The sequence below is a fragment of the Cannabis sativa genome, chromosome 5 (genome assembly GCF_029168945.1).
Source record: "Cannabis sativa cultivar Pink pepper isolate KNU-18-1 chromosome 5, ASM2916894v1, whole genome shotgun sequence".
NCBI classification, from domain to species: Eukaryota; Viridiplantae; Streptophyta; class Magnoliopsida; order Rosales; family Cannabaceae; genus Cannabis; species Cannabis sativa.
In genome coordinates, this window is record NC_083605.1 from 64,599,239 (window position 1) to 64,605,020 (window position 5,782).

The 5,782-nt window shown below is 26.6% G+C and overlaps 1 long non-coding RNA gene across 1 annotated transcript; it reads left to right on the forward strand.

Annotated features, from left to right (window-relative positions):
- The first annotated feature begins 2,446 nt into the window (after positions 1–2,446).
- LOC133037976 (uncharacterized) lies at positions 2,447–4,878 on the forward strand. The gene is made up of 2 exons (XR_009687944.1): positions 2,447–2,729; positions 4,496–4,878. It is a non-coding gene; the product is annotated as an uncharacterized LOC133037976 (long non-coding RNA).
- The last annotated feature ends 904 nt before the right edge of the window (positions 4,879–5,782 follow it).

Here is a 5,782-nt window from a genome sequence, read left to right on the forward strand (position 1 = left end):
CTGTTTTTGTGAACAAGTTTCAGCTTTCAATATATATATATTTTTTGGTAAGAGTCACTCACTCTCTCAAATATTTGCATTGCCTTTTTTTTTTCTTCCAACTTTTTATAAAGGAGAGGGAGATTTCTAATGAGCTTTTCTCATTATTTCTAGGACTTTATGATTGAGGCTTTCTTTTACGAGGGTATCATATTTTATTATTATTACTTGGCGGGGTAGTCTTGGCTCCTCAATCTCAACCCTACACGTGGCATGAATCTCTTGGCTAATCATAGGATCAAATCCAAAATCACTACATCATATGAACTAACTCAATATATGCAATGCCTCTCATTTTCATCATTTTGAAGAATAGCCCTATTTCAACTTTGTTCACATCATGAATATTATCTCAACTAATAGAAAGCAACACTTTACCACAATTCAAGCTCCAACAGTGCAATTTTGCAAAGTGTTATTATAGTGAATAATAATGTGAAATTTTTGTTACAACAATGAAATAAATGGAGCTATTGTCACCATTATAATAAGGGTAAATACCATTTTAGACCCTGTGTTTTGCAAAAGTTACAGATTGGACCCTGTGTTTTGTTAAATGACAAAATGGACCCTGCATTTTCTAAAATAGTAAAAATAGGACCCTGAGCTTAATTTTTGACAACTTTTTTTTTTTAATACAACCAACTTGAAGACAATGCTTAATACGAAATGGTACAAAAAATATAAACAGTTTTATCACAACACTTTTAGATCGGATTATAATTAAACTTTATTTTGACAAAAAAATCAATTCAGGGTCCTATTTGTACCATTTTAGAAAATACAGGGTCCATTTTATCATTTAACAAAACACAGGGTCCAATTGGTAACTTTTGCAAAACAGAAGGTCCAAAATGGTATTTACCCTTATAATAATTTATATTTTTGAGTGGGATCATAATACTTTTGATTGTATAATTAAGATTAATTACTTATCATTGTGTGTGTAAGAACTGTATAATTTAAATATGTCCCAATTATTTTTTATGGTATTTTCAGATAATTTTTAGCACATAAATGTCCCTTGCCTAGTCGACTATTTTTTCCATGAGAATTTTTTTCTATCAACCAATTTCTTAACAAAAATTCTAAGTTTTCAACAACTTTAAATCCTTTTACACTCATATTTTATAAAACATCTCAAAAAAAATGTTTTAAATCAAAAACTAAGAATTTCGTGAAGATAAAAAAGTACATAATAGAGATTTAATTACAAATATTTACAAAATTTGAAGACATGATGGCCAAGTTTTATAATGAGAGTGATAACCTTTATTTTTAAAAAGTTATTATGTGAAATAGTTTTTTCTCAAGAATGCTTTTCAAAGTGGTGAACATAGTTAATATTTTATCAACATACTCCACACATTGTTACACGAATTGAATACTATTTTGTTAATCATGTAAAGTTATTTTCCAAAATAAATTTTAAAAAAATAACCAAATTATTATATATTTACTTATGAAGCTATAGCATCTAGGGAAAGAATTTCTCTTAGTCCAATTATTACACTTTATTTTAATTATTTGTTCATTTAGTTTGAATAATGCATTAATTAAAAACTTCAACTTTTGGGGCCATATAAAGATAGAAATTGGATAAAGTGAGAATTTGATTTCAAAATTCATATAAGCTGGTGGTATGTATAATAATGTGCACTTCTACTGCACACACAAACGGTCATTGGGTATATACCTTTATGAGATGGTGAAAAATAATTAGACCATTAAGGTTTTACTTTATTTTTAATTTATAGTTAAGAAGATTTGATATTAAAAGAGTTAATTGTGGTAAAATTCTTAACTTTTTTACTTTACTAATAATTAACCCTTAAAACTTAATTTTTAATGGTAGGAACTCTCAAAATTCATGTTGCAGTTTGTCATTTTCATTAATTTAATGTTGGAGTTGTTAAGTGTCATATTATTAAACAGTTCGTGTGTGTATGGTATGTTGTCTACGTGAATCCACGTGACACAATTTTATTAATCTATGTAAATAATTATTTAAAAATTAAAAATTAAAAAAAAAATAATTTAAAATTAAAAAAAATCAATTTTAAAACAAATAAAAATGATTTTCTCCTCCTCTTTTCTTCTCCTTTTCTTTCTTTGTTATAGATCATTGTTCTTTCTCATTTTTTTTATTCAATTTTTATTTCGCTTTATATCGTTGTCGCACCACCACTGCCATCACCACTACTGCACCCTATTTTTCATATTTAAATAACAAAATCAAATCAAACTTCAGATATATTTTTTTCCACCACATAAATAATTTTAAAAATAAAACATACATATTTCTTATCTTATATATAATAAGACTCATCTTCACGTCCTGCTTAAAGGACAATAATACTCTTCTATTGCAGCTGGTTGAAGTGAGTTTATTGTATTTTTCATACATCTTATATATAATAAGACTCATCTTCACGTCCTGCTTAAAGGACAATAATACCCTTCTATTGCAGCTGGTTGAAGTGGGTTTATTGTATTTTTCATACAATTATATATTTTTTTTGTTCACCGCCTATCTTCTCGTCACTTATCCCCAATCCTGCTTCACCTACTTCATTGCCACTTTTCTCCAAAAAATTGACACGCATTCGAACCCAAAGTCTCTTGTTCTCAAATCTCACGCTAGCTATCTGTGCTACCTTAATGCTCACTTTGATCATGGATATCAAAAGGTTCTGATATTTTTTCTTTTACTTTCATTTATATTGATTTATTTATTTTTCAAAGTCATGTTTAATTTTATTTATTGTGTAGAGTATCTTTGATCTGAGTTTAGGGTTTTATAAGAATTAAAAGTTGTTTGGGCCATGCTGATTCAATGGTAATTAGTTTATATTTATTATTAGACCTAAAATTTCAAATTAATTCAACTCTACAGATTTCTATTAGCTGAATATTTTTCTGAAAAACTCTTTTCACTTAGCTTGTATGAAAAACCAGGTTTACATTGTTTAGTGTTTTCTTCTTACTATCATTTACCTTATTTTTTCTATTTATCCAAATTTGTGTATTTTTTTTTTTTTAATTTCTTATACTTCGTTCAATGATTTGGCATTTTGTTCTACTTAATAGTTCAATTGCAAACGAAATGTGATTTAATTTATATCTTTGAATTCTTCTATAAATTTATGATGATATATAGCATGTAAAAATACTTGTACAACACAATTATATAAGTTCTATAATTGTATTTTCTGTGTTTATATAAATATTAGAGTTCTATTAATGTCATTGACATTGATTTATATGAAAACCATATTTGCAATACCATGTAACCCTTTAATTTAATATTTTTGTGTGTTATTCCGTTTGGTTTCCTTGTATATGCATGTGATCTTTAGTTTCTTTCTTGAAATGATTTAATGAAATAGGTGCAGCCCATGGACAAGTCTTTTCTTACTCAAAACTCATCAAGTTATATGTTTTGGTCATGTATTGCACTTGTAAAAATGTTATTACAAATAAAAGTTTGCCATATATCCTGTTTCATGAATAAATTCTTTTACGAGACACCACTCTATTTGACTTTGAATATTTAATATGTCTCAATTATACATCCTTGTATTTGCTTAAGCTTAAAGGCTATCATGCAAACAAACTATTTCATTGACTTTATACAAATAAGTATATATGTTTGAATAATTCTTGTTTGAATCAATTAATCAAACTATGTGATTTGTTATATATATATTTATTTGGAGTTTTGGATGTAAATATATTTTTAGCTCTTTCCATTAGAGATATTACTCCAATTAGATTTTGTTTTTTTGGTGCTATCTACAAATTTTGATAGGAAAATGTAATATAATATGTTATTATTAAGTTTCTGGTGTTGTATTCGATACTTTTTAGACAAAATTAAGTCTGTCAGCTCTTAGGATTTAACCTGATCACTTGGAGCACATTATCTCTGGTTAATTCATGCTATTGAAAGCCGAAATAAAAATGATGTAGTTTTGCTCCAGCGTTATCACAAAGACTATGTTGATGAGTCCCTTGATCCGTAATACTAGCTCAAGTATTTACTACAACCAATATGCTGCAGAAGGCCTATCCAATTATCAAACAGAACTTATAAGTTTCTTTAATTACTTGATGATGATATAATGTTGTTTTATAGTAATAGACAGAGGCAAGTAGAAGAAAATCTATATGGGAAAAAGTTAATAAGCTAACTAAACCTCTACACTTTGATTGAATGGTGTTTTGATATTATTATATATTAGATCTATACAATCTTTTTCTTCTTTTCTTTCATTTTCTTTTTCTTTTTTTTTTTTGGACAGAGATGAGGCAAAACCGGTGTTGGCATGTTTTATTCTTGTTTGTTCTATTTCCCATGTGATATAGCTCTAATTTTTAAGGAACTTGTAGAAGAGTATGTTTGGATGTAAATTTTTTGCACGACTCACTATCGATCATGTTATTCAAAATGCAGAACTAAGAAAGTGGATATCTACCTCAATGTTTCTACATATTTAATCGAATGTGCTTGAGATCAACAAGAAAGAGGTAATTGTATTTTTCGTAAAATTGTGAATCTAAAGTATGTGTAAGATTTGTTAAGGATTTAGTGTATTGTTATTGTGTTTGGGATTCAAGGCCATGTTTTGGTCTATGTACAATGTTTTTGTTCTTGTTCCAGTTAGTTACAATATTATATTTATTTTTTAAGGTCGAGTGATGGAATCGATCTTGGGTAGAGCTATTTTTTTTTTTTTTGTAATCTTAGCTTCCTTGGGGTGTTTCTTCTCCAAATAGAGATCATGAACATAATGTTCTCTAATTAATTTGATGGTATTCTATTTCAATTTTCTATGAGGACTTTGTAATATTTTACTTTTGCCTTTTTTTATAGATGTATTTTAATAAGATATTAGTTTTCATAAAATATAAGAAATTGTTGCTTCAATCCTTAACTAATAACGAAGTGATTCAAGTGATCAGTAATATTGTAAATTTTATTCGTGTATATGAATTTAAAAAAGTGTTCAATTTATTCATCACTTTTTCATAACAAAATTGATGTGGTTTAAGTTGTAGCCAATCTTAAAGATTCTACACTTACAGGATATTCTATTTCTTATTCTTAGAAAGATATTAATTAGTGTTATTATTTTCTTAAAGAAGAATAAATAAAAAGTTTTTTTAGTTATCAACTTTTGATCTAATTGGATCAGTTACTCCTACTAAATCAAATCAGATCATTTAATCTATTGTTCTTTTATTATATTTATAGAAGATATTGAATTGCAAATACATCAACTAAAAATTTTTTATAGATACGCTTTAACACAGTCTTTACAGTGTTTAATTTTTTGTTCTCAAAAAATTATGAAGGCATAGTTAATCTCAATATAGCTTTCAAAACAGAGGGACATTACTCATGCATTATTAATTTTCATTCTATTTTTCCATGGTCCCAAATTTATATTCTTGAATTACATTGTTGTCTTTCAGAATTTCTAGAAAGAAGTTGAAAGAACAGTAATTTCAATTATATATTATACAATATTTTGAAATTTATATTGACTACTCTTCTTTGCATATAAAAATCAGTGCATTAGCACTGCCTCGATACTAGTATTATGTATAAAGGTCGATTATTTATTATAATATAATTATAAATAAAATATATTTATTTAAATTAAATACATAGAAATAATAAATATATATATGTGATATTTATTATTGCATTTGAAAAAAAATTAATATAATTGTACAC